Source organism: Chiloscyllium punctatum, chromosome 1, assembly GCF_047496795.1.
Source record: "Chiloscyllium punctatum isolate Juve2018m chromosome 1, sChiPun1.3, whole genome shotgun sequence".
NCBI lineage: Eukaryota > Metazoa > Chordata > Chondrichthyes > Orectolobiformes > Hemiscylliidae > Chiloscyllium > Chiloscyllium punctatum.
Genome location: NC_092739.1, coordinates 135246648 through 135266130, shown reverse-complemented (window position 1 = coordinate 135266130; position 19483 = coordinate 135246648). Strand labels below are relative to the sequence as shown.

Here is a 19483-nt window from a genome sequence, read left to right as displayed (position 1 = left end):
GACCAAAATTGAAATACATCATTGACTTGATCATTGTTCAAAGTTGCCTTGAGAAGGGCCATCTGGTAGACCAACTGGAACCGGTTTTACTGTCAAGAATACTTGCTTATTGTACCGCCAGCAAAAGAATAAGTAACAACCGTGAGTAATTAAAAGAAAAGAACCAGTTGAATGTACCTGGCAACCAAATCAGTAATAGATATAAATATTGCAAAGGTTACAGCAATTATCTTGGAGACTGCAAACATAATTCAATGTTGACGAAAAACCAATCCCTTCAATTCACTTAAAAACCTGACACCTTTTATTTTGGAGGTAAAAACAATGACTGCAGATGCTGGAAACCAGCACCACTAATCCAGAACCTTTTATTTTGAATTGGTCAAGATGTATGGTTTTGAAAACTGGAGAAACTATTGTACTGGAATGTCATTGAAATTATTCAGAGATTTTAATACTCATTCTGTATTCTTCACCTCTCAAGAAGAATAAACCCTACAATGGAGAGAGTACTGCAGGAGCCAATGTTATCATTAATAGGAATGAATCCAGGTTTTTAATCTGCAAAAATGCAACAACATTGCAGAATAGTTTGGAGGAAAGAAAAGCCTTTCAGGTTGGCAAAAGTTTGATTGGATGACGACAAGTACTCGTTGTACATATTTATAAATGTAGCAAGGTAAACTTAACAGTAGTGCAGCTGTGAATACACTGTGGAACTGGATAATAAACCAGTGATTTTCCTCTCTCGAATGGGTAGTGCCTCCATCTATTTTTATCTTATGACTGGTAGTAATTCAGAAAACAAGATGTCACATTTGTACAAAACATAGATAGAAGCTGCAAATTTAAGTATGGAATGTGGTCAGTGTTCCCACCCATCAAATATGAAAGATACAATTTGGATTCTTACCCAGATTTTTCAGCTTGTCACCAAAATGTGTTTATCTGCCAGAAGGGCAGATGAACAATTAGCTTTATTTATGTAACACTTCAAGTATAATAAAATGCTTCACAGATATGTAATCAGATGAAAACTGACACTAGGTCAAATAAGAGAAATTAGGACAGATGGTGATCAAGAGGTAAATTATAAAACAGGTTTTAAAGGAGGGAGGAAAAAAAGTGGAGGGGTGGGGATATAGAGGGCCTAGACCAGTAAATCGAGGGGAAACCACTAGTGTGGAAAGGAAGTGAGAGATGGACAAGTCAGAGGCATAGAGATGTACAACATGGAAACAGAACGTCCGGTCCAATTCGTCCATGCTAACTAGATATCCTAAATTAATCCAGTCCTATTTGCCAGCACTTGGCCCATATCCCTCTAAACTCTCCCTATTCATGTACCCATCTAGATGTCTTTTAAAGTGTTGTGATTGTACCAGCTTCCACCACTTCCTCTAACAGCTCATTCCATACATGCACCACCCTGTGTGGAAAACATTGCCCCTTGGGTCTCTTTTATATCTTTCCCTGTCACCCTATGCCCTCTGTTCTGAACTCCCCCACCCCAGGGTAAAGACCTTGACTATTCACTCAATCCATGCCCCTCATGATTTTATAAACCTCTATAAGGTCACCCCTCAGCCTCTGATTCTCCAAGGAAAACAGCCCCAGCCTATTCAGCCTCCTTATCGTTCAAATCCCCCAACCTTGGCAACATCCCTGTAAATCTTTTGCTGAACTCTTTCAAGTTTCACAACATTTGTCCTATAGGAAGGAGACGAGAATTGCACACAATATTCCAAAAGTGGCCTAACCATATGTCCTGTACGGCCACATGACCTCCCAACTCTTATATTCAATGCTCTTCCACCAAAGCTTATAGAATGACAAATGGCTGTAGGGGCACAGAAGGTTACAGGGATAAAAAGCTAGTCTGATGTCATTTATAGTTATTAGTAATTGAATAGTTATAACAGCTCCGCTTTGTGAATTTCAAAATCTTTCCACTTCCACAGAAATATTCAAGCTCAAATGAGGTTCTGGGTATTAAATGTTTGTCTTACTGCAACTTAAGGCTCTATTCAGAAATGAAGTTGGTCGGTTAATGAGCAGCATTCGCTGATTGGAGAATAAATTCTTTCAATTTAGCTTTCTTCTTGATCAAATTGTATTGAGAAAAGGACAGAAAGAAGGACAGAAAGAAGGACAGAAAGAAGGACAGAAAGAAGGACAGAAAGAAGGACAGAAAGAAGGACAGAAAGAAGGACAGAAAGAAGGACAGAAAGAAGGACAGAAAGAAGGACAGAAAGAAGGACAGAAAGAAGGACAGAAAGAAGGACACAGACAGCATGCGCAATGACTAGTCACTTTTCTTAAAAAAAACAAGAAAAACAAGAGTAGTCACTGTACCAAACTAGATCATTTTTATTTAGGATCTACAGAGGCATAGAAACATACCTAACACTTCTGATCATGGGCGAGTTGCTCAGGAAGCAGAGGACAAGAGGGAGAAAATAAACTGCAAAAAGCTTTTAACAAACACTGGCGAACAAGAATTGGTCATTCTCCTTTTCCACTTTATCTGCAATCAAAGGCATAAAGCATCTGGAGATTCATCATTTCCTTCCCTCCTCCTGCCTGACCCTTTTTTTTAAAAAGCTTTTAACCTATAATTTTATCTTGGGCCAAATATAGAGAATGGAATTCTAGGGTGGGCTGCCTGTCTTTCAAACAACAAAGCTTAAAAAGAGGGTGTTGTCACTTTTAACATCCTCCTTTATAACCACAGCAATTGGTTGCATGGAAACGTAGTGATTGTGCACAATTTGGCTCCCCACCCTCAGCTGAAAACCAGTTTGCCTTCTGCACAATTCATTGGTGGTCCAAGCTAAAAAAGTATAACATAGCATGACACACGTTGTCTCTTTTCAAAGCAGGGAAGGAAGGGGAGGTTTTAAACCTTTACGTGGTTCTGCAAGTTGCTGCCAGTGATTTTCCCTGTAGTGAAACTAACCTTTTTGCGTCATGCCCTCTGACTGGGTTTCTAATTTCACTGTTTTCATTAACAATCAGGTAGAGATACAAGTTATGCTTCCCAAACATAGTGTCACAGCTGACTGTATAAGAACTAAGAGTGAGGGTTTAGCTTTTTATGCTTGAGGAATGAGAGGAAACATTATTATACAGAGAAGTAATCAGCAAAGCTAGAGCAAGATGCTGGAAAAGCACAGCCAGTCAGGAGGAGCAGGAGGATCGACGTTTCCAGCACTAGCCCTTCATCAGGAATGAGGCTTGTGCACCAAGGGGGCGGAGACATAAATGGGAGGGGGGGTGGCGAAGGTAGCTGAGAAAGCAGTAGGTAAATGAAGGTAGGTGATAGGTTAGAGAGAGGAGGGTGGAGCAGATAGGTGGGAAGGAAGAAGGACAGGTCAAGATGGCAGTGCCGAGTTAGAAGGTCCGATCTGGGATAAAAAGGTTGGGTCAGGGGAAATGAGGAAACTGGTGAAATCCACATTGATCCCATGTGGTTGGAGGATCCCAAGGCAGAAGAGGAGGCATTCTTCCTCCAGGCGTTGGGTGTTAAGAGTTTGGCGATGGAGGCGGCTCAGGACCTGCATATCCTTGGGGGAGTGGGAGGAGTTAAAGCGTTCACCACGGACCAGTGAGGCTGTTTCGTGCATGTGTCCTGAAGATGTTCTCTGAAGCGTTCCTCAAGTAGGTGTCTCATCTCCACAATGTAGAGTAAATGATGTGTATGGAAGTGGAGGTAAATCTCTGACTGACATGGAAGGCTCCTTTAGGGACTTGGACTGAATTTGAGGGGTAGGCACAGGTTTTGCAATTCTTGCAGTGGCAGGGGAAGGTACCAGGAGGAGAGGGGGAGTTGATGGGGGGCATGGACCTGACAAAAGAGTCGGAGGGAAATGTCCTTACGGAATGCGGATAGGGGTGGGGAGGGAAACGTATCCTCGGTTGTGGGGTCTGTTTGTAGGTGACCAAAACGTGAGGATGATGCAATGCATCTGGAGGTTGGTGGGCTAGAAACTGAGGACCCGGGGGGTGGGGGGGGCGGTTCTGTCCTTGTTGTGTTTAGAGGAGAAGTGCAGGAAGAGGATGAGATGTGCTGGAGGGCATCATCGATCATGTGGGAGGGGAAATTGCAATCTTTAAAAGGAGGCAGTCATCTGGCATGCTGTATGGTGGAATTGGTCCTCCTGGGAGAAAATGCAGCAGACACAGAGGAACTGGGAATACGAGATGGCATTTTTACAGGTGGCAGGGTGGGAGGTGTAGTCCAGGTAGCTCTGGGAGTCAGTGGGTTTGTGCATCCACCATTCAAGAAGCAAATCAACTATTTCAAAGAGAAATTGGATTGTCACTTAAAGGATTTAACCATGCAGGGTTACTTGGACCAGATAGGGGAGTCAATTGACTGTGTAGCTCTAAAATAAATCAAAGAACTATGGATGCTGAAGATGTGAAACAAAAACAGAAAAAGCATCTGTGGGTAGAAAACAAGTTTACATTGAGTTTGGTGGCTCTTCAATCAGAACGTCAGACTGCACTGTTCTGCAAGGAAAGCAGACGGATTCATTGTATTAAATGGCCACTTTCAGTGATATACTCCGTGGCGTGGTGTTGATAAACCAGTCAGTTTATTGTTCAGTCTTCACCAGTTTGGTTCAAATCAATATCACTTACAACTACCTGTTAGCAACGCCTTGCAATTCTTAATTTTTAAAAAAATTTAAAACATGGACTTCACTATTCTCAATAACCTCACGTTTAAACTACCAGAAAAACTGAAGTTTGAAATTCAGTACCTTCCCCATTTTAATCCAGATTCACATGCTGTACTATTTCACACAACTTTAGAACCTAACAAACTTGTTGAGACGGAGTCATTAAAGTATGTTTATTTCAGTTTTGAACAGTTCTTAAGAAAACAAAGTCAATTAGGGAATCAAGCGTTTATGGGCATAGGGCAGATAAGGAATTCAGGATGATTAGATCAGCCACGAATCTTTGAATGGCAGTGAAGAATCAATGGGTGGCATGACCTACTTCTGCTCCTATGTTTTATGGACTTACGTCAGCAGATGCATGGGCGCTAAGAAAGGTCCTCTCCAATCTGCTCATTTTTAAAAATTCACTCTTGGAATGTGGGGTTGCTGCCAGAATTTATTGCCCTTTCTTATCTGCCTTCAAGATGGTAGTGGTGGTGGGTTGCTTTCTTGAACCACTACAGTCCACTTGCTATAGGTAAGCTCAATTCCGTTAGCAAGGGAATTCCAGGATATCAACCCATAAACACCTTTTATCTCTATTCACCTATTCATCAGGATATAGTACCATCCTTGCACTGACCTCATCTTGGAATCCCAACCATGCACCTCATCAATTGTTGGCAGTTTGGAGTTGCCCTTCACCAATGTGGTAGCTGAGCAGCCACAGAACACTTCTCTCACAGAAGTGGCATGACAGACACTTCCTTACCCATACAACTGCATATTTCTCCACCTATCAGTGATTAAGCACCAGGCCCCTTAAAACCACATCCATCTTAAAGCCTTCTCCAAGTTCTCTGATACTCTTTCCACTGGTCACCCAACATCTTATGATTGGGTAATATCACATACAGGGAAGCCTTCAGTCACCTCAAAAATACCATGCACTTTTACTTAAAACACCAAAAGTGAAATGGAAGTCAAACAGAAGCTGCATTTGTCCCTTGAAACAGAAATGAACTGCCTGCATATAGAATATAAAATTGTTGGTGCTCTATATGTGATCACTATACCTGCTCTCATCTGCTGGAACCAGGTGTCAATCAAATCCTGCCTGCCTTAGAGCATAGCTGTGTCAGGCACTACATGTGTAAAACTATGTTTCTCCAGCTCAATGTCCTCACATCCTGCTCATTGGAGGACTGCTCCTGCTCCTCCCAATTTGTCAGTATCCACATTTTTCCTGTTCTGGTTCTGCAGAGCATAGCATGCTAGAATTATACCTCCAGGTTATACTGCAAGGCTCACCTGTGCATTTGGATTGTGGCACATCGACATTCTGTCTGTAAAACAGACTCTGATCTTCCAGTTACCTGCCATTCAAAACACTACTGCATTCCTATACCAACATCTGTGTCAGGCCTGCTGTAATATTCCAGCAAAACTAAATGTAACGTGGAGGAACAACATTTTGTCTTCATCAGGACTCAGAGTTTAATAGAGCATGAATAGCTCCATCTCGTCTATTACCTACACTCATACCCTCAGGTCCTCTCGTGAAATGGGTTGCTTTCTGCACAGTCAACCAATTTTCAACTACTCAGACCACATTATCACTTATTTATTATCTCTTATCTGGCTAACTACCACAATCCTTTTATCTACCAAGCCTTTTTTCTCCCTTTCTGGGCTCCATCTCCAACTACTTGCTCAGTCCTGCTCCTCCCAACCCCACTCATCAGCATAACATCACCTTTTCATAGCTGTTTTCAGTACTGAAGGGTCACTGGGATTGAAATATGAACACTACTTTCTCTCCACAGATGCTGCCAGACCTGCCAAGTTTCTCCTGCAGTTCCTGTTTGTTTCATGCTGCCAACATCCGCAGTCCTTAGTTTTTATTTCATCATCTTCAATAGGCCTATCTGTTCCACCATGGCCTGGTCAAAGAACGCACTGTGTTACATCCATGCTGCACCTCAGCTAGCAGAGTGCATAACAGAATTATCAGCCATGGTGGCAACAGGTCACCCACGTCTCTCAATAACCACATTTATAAGGCGTCTGGACCCTTAAAATGTAGCATGAAGGCTAGAGAGAGTTCTGAAGGTGACAGGGATGTATGTGATTGATCCCAGGGCACCAGGGACAAGCTTCTAAGTAGTAGAATGGATAATCGCACATTACTTCATGCCGTTAAAATGCAAGTAATCATCAAACTTCAAGACCTCCACTCACTGCAACTAGATCTTTGATTTGCTGACTCACAGGCAGCAACACCTCCTCCACAACAATCAATACCGATGTCCCACAAGGCTACATACTCAGCCCCTTACCATACACCCTGTGGGGCCAGGTTTTGTCTGAACTCCACCTACAAGTTCACTGATGATATCACAATCATGGCCTGGATCTCAAACAATGACGAGAGAGAATACAGGAAAGTGTGCACTTGGAAGCATGGTGTAAAAACAATCTCTCCCTCAACATCAGCAAAATGAAAAAGCTGTTCATTGAATTCAGGAAGCAAGGTGGTAGGTATACCCTATCTACATTAATGGAGCGAAGGAGATGATGATTGAAAGCGTCAATTTCCTAGGAGCGACGACGTTCAACAATCTGCCCTGGTTCACCCACATTGACGTGATGGTCAAGAAAGCACAACAAAGCCTGAGAAAGTAGAGGCAAAGAAAATTCAGCATGTCCGTAAAGACACTTACCAATTTTTACAGATGCACCATAGAAAGCTTTCTATCTGAATGCATCACAGCTTGGTATGGCAACTGCTCTGTCCAGGACCATAAGAAACTAAAGAGAGTTGCGAACACAGCCCAGTACATCGCACGAGCTAGCCTTACATGCGTTGACTCCATCTATACTTCTTGCTACCTCGGAAAGGCAGCCAACATAATCAACTATCCCTCCAATCCTGGTTACTATCTCTTCCAAAACTTAGACATAAAAGCTTAAAAACACATAAGCCAACACAATTAAAGAACAGTTTCTTCCCCACTGTTATTAGACTTCTGAATGAAACCTTTCAAAATTTTAAATTTAATGCTGATCTCACTCTTTGAGCACCTTCTCTGCAGCAGAAATTGTATTCCTCACTGTACAGCATTTCCTACCTGTACACCACACAAAAATGAAACTTTCACAACACCTAGGTATGTGACAATCAAATTAAACCCTTTCTTTTATTAATGAAATTAGCTGCATGATGTTAAGACCCTCTTCACATGACATGTGTATGGCTTATCATGCCCTGTGCCTAGGGGAAGCCAGCTATATTATCAAATACTAATACTCGGGCTGCACTACTGACCTGGTCATGGGGAAATGACAAGATATGTAAACTGGCACGAGTGACTTTATGTTTTTGTGGCTGAACAACAGAGATCCCAGAGAGGTTCCCAGTGGCTCCTTGGAAGGAGCCAATCACAAACATTCATCGCAGCTGTCACCTTGACAACCAGCTAGAATTGCCACCCACTCCTTCAGGTTGCATGTCCTAACCCAGCAATTGGTGTAGTTCAGTGACAGTACCCCAGATATCGTCAGCCTGTGCCAACATTACTCCTCATTCAGTCAGAGGAGATGGCATAGAGGAGAAAAAGATTCTGGTCCTCCTGCACATCCTATCTCTTCACAAGGGAATACTTCAGCACCTCCTGGAGTTTGCTGGCACATTTGTTCCTCTTCCATTTCTCTGTGCCTTTTGTTTCATCATAGCAGCAAAGATCAGACCCACCATAGATGAAACCAGTCACATTTTCAATTAATTTGTACGGGGAGCAAATTAGCTGTGTCCTGTAACCCACAGGTGGCTAAGGTTTCTTACGATTACATCTGTGAGACAGAGATGTCTATCTTCAATGGTCAAGTACCAAAAGTATGGCCAACATTGCTTGTAACCAGCATTTGCACCCTACAATCTTGTCATGCATTTCACATACAAAATGCAATTGGAAATGATATATGATTAATATAATTACCACTTCAACAGCCTGCTGTTGCTCAGAAATGGAGCCCATACTTTTTGGAACAAACAGACATGGACTCTACCCATTCTGAACACGGTCACTTTACATTTAGCACTCGACAGATCACGAAAGGCAATGCAGGTTGGGCTTAACACCCTACCAGACTCTGACTGGTCATCAGACTACCCCCACTTCTACTCAACTAAATTCTGTCTTTTTCAACTTAGCAGTCCCTGGACAGCCCATCTGACCTCCCTCAAGTTCCTACCCTCCACCTCAAAACTACGACTCCAACTCTCATCCTTACTGAGTCCAATCATATAGTTTGTCCACACCCACCATCATGCTACATAATGCCCCAGACTATCGTCAGCACCTTAAATGTATGCAAATGAGAGCATACCTCTCACCCTGAACAACCACAAGACAAAAGTCCTCACCAACCTGGCCTGGCATTGAGGAGAAAACCCCCAGTCATCGACCACTTCCAATACCTCGCGACTGTTCTATCAGCCAAAGCAGCTTTTGAACAAAATGCCTCCGTTGTGTTAGCACAGACTTCATCACCTAAGGAAAAGGTTATACAAGGACAACAACATTAGATCCAACATCAAGTTCATGGTTTAAGGAGCTGTGGTGGTTCTTGCCTTCCTACGTAGTTTGGATACATGGACTGTTTACAGCAGACACCTCAACATGCTGGAGTAACACTAACATTGGCTGCTCAAGAAATTGCAAATCCACTGGGAAGACAGATGCCACCAACACCAGCAGCCTTGACCAGGTCAACATCCCAGCATCGGAGCACTGACCACCCATGATGGGTTGGGCACATCATCCACATGTCCAGCATAAGACTCCCCATGCAGGTGCTCTCCTCTCAGGTTCCAAACAGCAGGCGAGCCCCAGGTGGTCACAGGGAGCACTTAGTGATATCCTAAACACCTCACTAGCAAAGTGCAGCATTCCTACAGACACCTAGGAATCACTGGCCCAAGACTGTCCAAAGTGCAGGAACAGCATCTGGAAAGGCATAGAGCACTTTGAGACTTGCCATCAGGAAAACACAGATGCAAGGTGAAAACAGTGCATGCCACACCAACACCCCATCCACCCCTTCCTGCGGCCACCTTCTGTCAAGTGTAACACAGCCTGCGGTAGCCCCAGTCTATACAGCCACCTACATGCTCACCCAGAGTGTGGAAGAGACTCATCCTTGTCTGCTGATTATGATGATCATGCACCAACCCAATCGAGGCCAAGGTGATGGTGACCCTCTATCAAAACAATAGGATACTGCAAAGAGATTTTACAAGTACATTAAGAGCAAAAGAACTACAGAGAGAATAGGGCACCATAAAAACCAACAAGGTCATCTATATGTGGAACCACTGGAGATGGGAGATATAAACTATGAATATTTTGCATCAGTTTTTACTGATGAGAAAGAAATGGAGGGCTAGGGAACTCAGGGAAATAAATGTGCAAAACAGTTTACATTACAAAAGGAGTAAGTGCTGAAGATCTTAAAAACAAAAAAGGAGGAGATTAAATCTCCAGAAGCTGATAAATTGTATCTTGTGAGAAGTTAAGGAAGAAATTGCAGGGCCCCTAGCAGAGATATTTGGATCATCTACAGCCATGGGAGAGGTGCCGAATGACTAGAGGGTGACAAATGTTGTGCCTTTATTAAAGAACGGCTGTAAGGAGAAGCCTGGGAACTGTACATCAGAGTTCGACATCAGTGGGTCTAACTTGAGCATGCCTACCAAGCTTCCAAACTAAATTAGTCACACTTGCCTATGTTTGGCCCATATCCCTCCAAACTCTTTCTATTCACGTACCCATCCAGATGTCTTTTAAATGTAATCGAACCTTGCCTCAACCACCTCCTCTGGCAACTCGTTTCATACCCACATCACCCTCTGAAAAAGTTGCTCCTCAGGTCCTTTCTAAATCTTTCTCCTCTCACCTTAGTTCTATGCACCCTAGTTTGGAACTCATCCTGGGAAAAAGATCTTTGTTATTCACCCTATCAGTGCCCCACATGATTTTATAAAACTCTAAGGTCATCCCTCAATCTCCTAGCCAGGGGTGGGGAACCTGCAGCCTTCTAGGCAATTGTATGTGGCCTTTTGAATGAATCCAAATTTTGCAGAACAAATCTTTTATGTTTTTTTTGTCCTTTATGGTTTTTATTTTAACCTTAAAATGAATGTATTTAAAAATACCAGAGAGAGTAAAAGAAATACAATAAAAGGTTCTCTGACTGAGAATCATGACATCACACTCAAATTAGCATTTCAACCTCCCCTAGTTGATGTCTCCAAGACTCCTAAAGAACTACAGATGGAATTGATTGAGCTCTCAGAAGATGACATTTTAAAGTCCTTATTTGTTTCTAAGAAAGATCCGATTGAAATATGGAAAAATGCAATAGAATATCCATGGCTTCGGCAACATGCACGAGAAATGCTTTCTTGCTTTTCAACCACTTATTGCTGCGAATCTACATTCTCCTACTTAACCAAAATCAAGACGCCCTTAAGTCACAAATGACTGATACCCATCTAGAGGATCAGCTAAAACTGCAGACCTCCATGCTGCAACCAAATATTCAAATGCTTTCCTACAAAAAGCAGTCACAACAAAGTCATTGAAAAGGTTAGTTAACTTTAGAATTAACATTTTTTAAGTTAGCTAGTACATAGTAGTTAGATTTTTACAAAATACTGAGAATTTTGAAGAATATATAATTGAAGTTTCTTGGATGTGGCCTTATTAGATTACAACTAGCATAATGCAGCCTTCCAACATGAAAAGATTCCCTACCTCTGTCCTACACTCTAGTCTTGTTCAGACGCACCAATGCAATTTCAAACATTCCTGTGCAGTTCACTGTCAAAATCTGTGCTCTTTTCACTGAAATGTCAAACAGGAAAAGGCTATTCAGGCATTTGAGCTATTCAAGGAGATCTGTGACCTTTGGCCCATATCCGTTAATACCTTAAAAATTATCTGTGTCGGATCTAAAATGAACAACTGATCCTGCATCTACTGTTTGTGGAAAGAGTTTCAAATATTTATTACCCTGTGTGCAGAAGTGCTTCCTAACATCTCTCATGAACAATCTGATCCTAATTCCCAGACTATGTGCCCTAGTTCTTTTATCCTCAGCTATTGGAAATAGCGCAACTTATCTGCCACAGTTTATGCATTCACTTAACATAAAATTACAAAGGGATATGGATAGAAAGGTTAAATGGCCTTGTAGAAAGTCTACGTGCCATCAACAAATTTAGATACTGACTTTCCATGTTATCCAAGTTATTAATAATGAATGTGAATAATTGATACCATACCAAAGAGCCTTACAGGACACTAATAGTGACATACTGCCAATTTCACTACCTACCCATTATCCCTACTTGGTTACCTGTCATTCAAGCAATTTCCCCGCCACATCAGTAATTTGCCTTCAGTTCTGTGGCCTTTTGTCTTAGTTAATAGCCTCAGTGGGACTTTATCAAATGCCTTCTGGAAATCCATATAAACACTCATTCCCTCACCTCTTCAAAAAAATTCAATGAAGTTTGTCAGACCTGGCCTACCTAAAAATGAATCCATGCCGACTCTCCGTGATTCTGAAAATTTAAGGTGCTCAGTTACCCGTCCTTGATTATAGGTTGTGTGTCGTTTTGTTTGGATGAGTGCACCTCCAAACAAGTGGAAAATCTTTCATCCACTCTTGAATTGTGCCTGTTAAACATTTGCAAGCTTTGAGGGAAGTCAAGGGGTGAATTACCCACTGCAGAATTACCAGCCTGACTTATTATTGTAGCCTTGGTATTCATATAGCTGGTCCAGTTCAATCTCTAGTCAGTAGTAACCCCCAGGATGTTGACGATAGAGGATTAAGAGATAGTAACATTAAGGGAAGATAGGTAAATTCTGTCTTGTTGAGCATACTGTGGGAGTTGTGGAATTTATGTTACATGCTACATATTAGCATAAATCTGCATTTGTTTAAGTCACACTACCATAAGAAAAAAAAGTGTGGGCAGTAAATGTGAACATCTAAATCATAAATGAATGCAGCACTCACTTATAGGAAGGACAGGGTCAATTCACATAGAACAACCTTGAGCTGTTCAAGATTTGTCATATAATTCATGCAGGATTTGAAACCAAGAATTTAAATTCAGTTTGTTAGGGAAACAAGGGAACAAAAACGACAGAATTTGGCAGGTGGGGAAGTAATAGGTCTTAAATGTGCAAAAAAAAAATCAGCAGACCTTTGGATGATTTGAACTTATGAGGCAGTGCATAATGGCCAGCAAGGAGAAATGCAAACTTAAAGATAACAAAGGTGTTGGTGAATTCCAGTTCTGTTGGATGCAGAATCCATGTGGAGATAATGAAGGTGAAAATTGATAGTGGTGATGGAGATATGAATTTCAAATGCACTCCACAAACAGATAACACATCAAGGTTGTACTCCATCAGATTCAGCCTTGAACCAGGAAGGGAACAGAATCATTAAAAAAAAATCAATTAAAACCAAAAGAACTGCCGATGCTGGAAATCAGAAAAATAAAACAAATTGCTGAAAAAGCTCAGCAGGTCTGGCAGCATCTATTATAATTCTGTGGAGTGAAATCAGAGTTAATGCTTCATACCCAGCAACCCTCCCTCAGATCAGGCCAGTTCTGAGGAAGGGTCGCTGGACCTAAGATGTTAACTCTGCTTTCTCTCCACAGAATTACAATAGTTTCTTGTTGGAGCAAGATAGATATGTTCAGTCCTGCCCAAGTAGTTCAGATATCATATTTTGTAATTGGGATTTATTTAAATTTTCCTTCAATACAATATTTTTTGTCTTGCATATATTTCTAGTGAAAATAGGAAATGAGATATTATCACGATCCATTATTCAATCTATTGTAAAATTTAGTAACAGGACTTGAGTCGATATGGCAATTGTGGTGGACCAATGCTTCCACAAGGCAAAAGGTGAGGACTGCAGATGCTGGAAACTAGAGCGTAGATCAGAGTGGTGCTGGAAAAGCACAGGTCAGGCAGTATCCGAGGAGCAGGAAAATTGACATTTCAGGCAAAAGCCCTTCATCTGGAATGGGCTCCATTCCTGATGAAGGGCTTTTGCCTGAAATGTCGATTTTCCTGCTCCTCTGATGCTACCTGACCTGCTGTGCTTTTCCAGCACCACTCTGATCTAAACAATGCTTCCACAAGGTAACAGCAACAAAACAAATAAGACAAAGATTAAGGCAGCTACTTGCGCAATCAATGGCTGGCTACAACATTCTTTTTGTCAGTCTCCCTGCCTGAATGAACAGAATTGCCATCAGGTTTCTCCTGCAACACAACTGAACTTTCAAAATTCAGTCAACATTATTCAACAAACAAATAATTCTTCTGGCAATCCACTGTAATCAGAAAAGGAATGTAGAAAATTAGCAAAAATAAAAACAGAATTAGATAACAAGAGCTGGAGTTTTGTTGTAGAGGCAGGAAACAGGTCAGTTGGTTTAGGTCAAAAACATGCCCCCAACAGGAAGTTAATTTAAGTTCAGATTTCTGGAGGGGCGAGCCCTGAATTGATGAATGGACAGGTTTCCTGTCCAATTAGTACCAGTGGAAGCAGGCATCACTGAGGCTCAGATGAACCGTTGGACTCATTTAGACAAGGCAGGCATCACTGAGGCTCAGAGATAGATCTGAAGTTTGTGGTTAAGCCTTCAATTACACCACATGGAAGATAAGGCCATAAGATATTAGAGCAGAATTAGGCCATCCAGCCCAGAGTCTGCTCTGCCATTTGAACATGGCTGATATACTTCTCAACTCCATTCTCCTGCCTTCTCCCATAGCCCAAGATCCCCAGAGTAATTAAGAACCTACCTATCCCTACCTTAAAGACACTTGATGACTTGGCCTCGACAACCCAAAGACATGCATCCAAAGATGAATTATCTACCGAATTACCCATAGTGTTCAGGGATGTGTAGGTTAGCTGCATTAGTCTAAGGTAAATGTCGAGTAATAGAGTAGGGAAATGGGTCTGAGTGGGTTACTCTTTAGAGGTTGGTGTGGACTTGTTGGGCCAAATGGCCTGTTTCCACATTCTATAGGGATTCTATAGTATAGCCTTCTGCAGCAATGAGTTCTACTGATTCACTACCCTCTGGCTGAAGAAATTACTTCTCACCTCTCTTCTAAAGGGTCATACCTTCATTCAAACTGGATGCCCTCAGGCACTAGACTCACCTACTACTGGAACACTCTTCCATTGCCACTCTATCCAAGCTTCACTGTACTCAAGTGCAAATGAGATACCCTCCTCATCAGTCTAGTACCAGAGTACAGAACTAGAATTTAACAGCTCCTTGTATCCATATCTTTCCTCAGGTGAGTGGCCCTAAACTGCTCACAATATTCCAAATCAAGTCTGATGAAAGCTTTGTACTGCTGAGGCTGTATATCTCTGCATTAATTTCAAGAGGGCTAGAATACAAGAGCAAACAGTGCATTTGTCTTGCTAACTGCCTACTGAACCTACATATTAAAGATTAACAGAATCCCAAATTAGGACACTTAAATCTCTTTGTACTGCTCAGTTCTGAAGCCATTTAGCAAATTGTCTATGTCTCTATTCTTTCTACCGAAGTGCATAACCTCAAATTTTCCAAATTGTACTTAACCTGCCACTTCTTTTTCCACTCTCAGAAATCTGTCCAAATCATTTTGGAGGCTCCTCAACACTACCTGTCCATCCACATATTTTTGTTGCTAAGTTTGCAGATGGCACAATGACTTCAGTCCCTTCTTCCCAAACGTTAATGCATAATATGAATAACTGTGGTCCCAACACTGGGCCCTGCAGAACTCCACTAGTTGCCAGCTGCCATCCTGAAAAAGACCCTTTTATCCCCAGTATTTGCCTTCTGTCAGTCAGCTTATGCTCTATCCATGCCAGTAGCTCAACCTAACACCATGTGCTCTTTTCTTATTCAGCAGCCTTCTGAGAAGCATCTGATCACTGGGTTTTTGGCAATCCAAATTCACCACTTGTCTCTTGTCTACTTTGCTAGTTGCCTCTGCAAAGAATTCTAACAGTTTTATCAGGTATGACCTCCCTTTCATGAGACCATGCTGGCTCAGTCCTGTGTTACAACGCGCTTCCAAGTACTCCACAATCTCATCCTTAATAAATGGACTTTAAAAAATCTTCCAATGACAAAGGTCAGGCTAACCAGCCTATAATTTCTTGTCTTCTGCTTCCCTCCCTTCTTAAATGAGGGAACATTAGCCATTATCTAGTCCACTGGGACCCTTCCTGTCTCCTGTGATTCTTGAAATCACCACCAATATCTGTACAATCTCCTTCAGAACTCTGGGATATAGTCCATCTAGACTGGGTGATTTATCCACTTTCAGAACTTTCAGCTTTGACAAAGGGTCAGTTAGACTCAAAATATCAGCTCTTTTCTCTCCTTACAGATGCTGCCAGAACTGCTGAGATTTTCCAGCATTTTCTCTTTTGGTTTCAGATTCCAGCATCCACAGTAATTTGCTTTTATTCAGGACTTTCAGCTTCCTCAGCACCTTCTCCTTGGTGATGGCCATGACATTCACCTTTGTCCCCTAACTAAGTTCTGGTTTGCTGCTGGTGTCTTCCACCATAAAGACTGATGCAAAGCATCAATTCATCATTTCCTTATTCTCCTTTACCACTTCTTCAGTCGCATTTTCTAGTAGTCCAATGCCCACTCTTGCCTCTTACCTTTTATAGATCTAAAAATCATACATATTACTAGCTAGCTTATCCTCATGTTCTTTCCCCCCACACAGATTGCTTTATTAGTTGTCCTCTGCTGGTTTTAAAGGCTGCCCAATCATATTCATAACATTGTATGCTTTTATGTTGTCTCCGATTTCATTCGTCAGTGATGGTTGCCTCATCCTCCCTTAAGTATGTTTCTTCTTCCTTGGGATGAATTCTTGCTGTACCTCCGAAATTACCCCCAGACACACTTGATATTACCACTCCATTGTCTTCTCTGCAAGAGTCCACTTCCAATCAGCTCTAACCAGCTGTTTAGTCATGTCTTTATAGTTACAATGGATTCCAGCTTCTCCTTCTCAAACTTAACTCTGCCATAATACAGTCAATGAACTTGACTGTTTCCTTCACCTTCAGCCCCTAGTCAAGCCTGTCTCATTACACATCACCAAGAATTACCTGTTTCCTGGTGGGCTCAACCATAACCTGCTCCAAAAAAAAAAAAAAGCCAACATTCCACAGATTCCTTTTCTTCATATCCACTACCAACCTGATTTTCCCTGAATCACCAGCATATTGAAATATTGATTGGAAGCTCTTTAGATCAAGTAGATTGGACGGGGCGGTGTTTGTGCAGTGTGTCCAGGAAGCTTTTCTAACGCAGTATGTAGATTGTCCAACCAGAGGGGAGGCCATATTGGATTTGGTACTCGGTAATGAACCGGGACAAGTGGCGGGCTTGTTAGTGGGTGAACATTTTGGTGATGGCGACCACAATTCTGTGACTTTCACCTTGGTTATGGAGAGAGATAGGTGCGCACAACAAGGAAGTTTTTACAATTGGGGGAAGGGAAATTACGATGCTGTAAGACAGGATTTGAGGAGCATACGTTGGGAGCATAGGCTGTCAAGGAAGGATGTGGTGGAAATGTGGAACTTTTTCAAGGAGCAGATACGACGTGTCCTTGATATGTATGTACCGATCAGGCAGGAAAGAAATGGTCGTGTGAGGGAGCCTTGGTTGACGAGGGAGGTTGAATGTCTAGTAAAGAGGAAGAAGGAGGCTTACATAAGGTTGAGGAAACAAGGTTCAGACAGAGCAGTGGAGGGATACAGGATAGCCAGAAGGGACCTGAAGAAAGGGATTAGGAGAGCTAAGAGAGGGCATGAAAAATCCCTGGCGGATAGGATCAAGGATAACCCCAAGGCATTCTATGCGTATGTGAGAAACCTGAGAATGACGAGAACGAGGGTAGGTCCGATCAAGGACAGTGGTGGGAGACTGTGTATTGAGTCGGAAGAGATAGGAGAGGTGTTGAACAAGTACTTCTCTTCAGTACTTACGAACGAGAGGGACCGTATTGTTGAAGAGGAGAGTGTGAAACGGACTGATAAGCTAGAAGAGATACCTGTTAGGAAGGAAGATGTGTTGGACATTTTGAACAACTTGAGGATAGACAAGTCCCCCGGGCCTGATGGGATATATCCTAGGATTATGTGGGAAGCAAGAGAGGAAATTGCAGTACCGTTGGCAATGATCTTCTCGTCTTCACTGGCAACTGGGGTGGTACCAGGGGACTGGAGAGTAGCGAATGTTGTGCCCCTGTTCAAAAAAGGGAATAGGGATAACCCTGGGAATTACAGGCCAGTTAGTCTTACTTCTGTGGTAGGCAAAGTAATGGAAAGGGTACTGAGGGATAGGATTTACGAGTATCTGGAAAGACACTGCTTGATTAGGGACAGCCAGCACGGATTTGTGAAGGGTAGGTCTTGCCTTACAAGTCTTATTGAATTCTTCGAGGAGGTGACCAAGCATGTGGATGAGGGTAGAGCAGTGGATGTAGTGTACATGGATTTTAGTAAGGCATTTGATAAGGTTCCCCATGGTAGGCTTATGCGGAAAGTCAGGAGGCATGGGATAGAGGGAAATTTGGCTAATTGGATAGAAAACTGGCTAACCGGTCGAAGTCAGAGAGTGGTGGTAGATGGTAAATATTCAGCATGGAGTCCAGTTACAAGTGGAGTTCCGCAGGGATCAGTTCTGGGTCCTCTGCTGTTTGTAATTTTTATTAATGACTTAGATGAGGGAGTCGAAGGGTGGGTCAGTAAATTTGCAGATGATACAAAGATAGGTGGAGTTGTGGACAGTGAGGAAGGCTGTTGTCGGCTGCAGAGGGACTTCGATATGATGCAGAGCTGGGCTGAGGAGTGGCAGATGGAGTTCAACCCTGCCAAGTGTGAGGTTGTCCATTTTGGAAGAACAAATAAGAATGCGGAATACAGGGTTAATGGTAGGGTTCTTGGTCAGGTGGAGGAACAGAGGGATCTTGGGGTCTATGTACATAGATCTTTGAAGGTTGCCACTCAGGTGGATAGAGTTTGTAAGAAGGCCTATGGAGTATTATCGTTCATTAGCAGAGGGATTGAATTCAAGAGTCGTGAGGTGATGTTGCAGCTGTACAGGACTTTGGTTAGGCCACATTTGGAGTACTGTGTGCAGTTCTGGTCGCCTCACTTTAGGAAAGATGTGGAAGCTTTGGAGAGGGTGCAGAGAAGATTTACCAGGATGTTGCCTGGAATGGAGAGTAGGTCGTACGAGGATAGGTTGAGAGTTCTCGGCCTTTTCTCGTTGGAACGGCGAAGGATGAGGGGTGACTTGATAGAGGTTTATAAGACGATCAGAGGAATAGATAGAGTAGACAGTCAGAAACTTTTTCCCCGGGTACAACAGAGTGTTACAAGGGGACATAAATTTAAGGTGAAGGGTGGAAGGTATAGGGGAGATGTCAGGGGTGGGTTCTTTACCCAGAGAGTGGTGGGGGCATGGAATGCGCTGCCCGTGGGAGTGGTAGAGTCAGATTCATTGGCGACCTTTAAGCGGCATTTGGATAGGTACATGGATGGGTGCTTAATCTAGGATAGAAGTTCGGCACAACATCGTGGGCCGAAGGGCCTGTTCTGTGCTGTATTGTTCTATGTTCTATTATTGTAATAGTGCCTTTCATAGACACTTTTTCAACCTC

At 42.4% G+C, this 19483-nt stretch overlaps 1 protein-coding gene across 8 annotated transcripts in view; it reads right to left on the bottom strand.

Annotated features, from left to right (window-relative positions):
• The window catches only part of zbtb7c (zinc finger and BTB domain containing 7C), a 221183-nt gene that overhangs the window by 178536 nt on the left and 23164 nt on the right, over positions 1-19483 (bottom strand). Inside the window, exon 1 of one of the 8 annotated variants that reach the window (XM_072574753.1) lies at positions 9101-9200. The exons of 6 other annotated variants lie outside the window; for them this stretch is intronic. The gene's annotated coding sequence lies outside the window, so the exon portion shown is untranslated. Of the gene's footprint in view, positions 1-2403; positions 2521-9100; positions 9201-19483 lie in introns of those variants that run through there. One more of the 8 variants, XM_072574746.1, reaches the window with a different exon arrangement.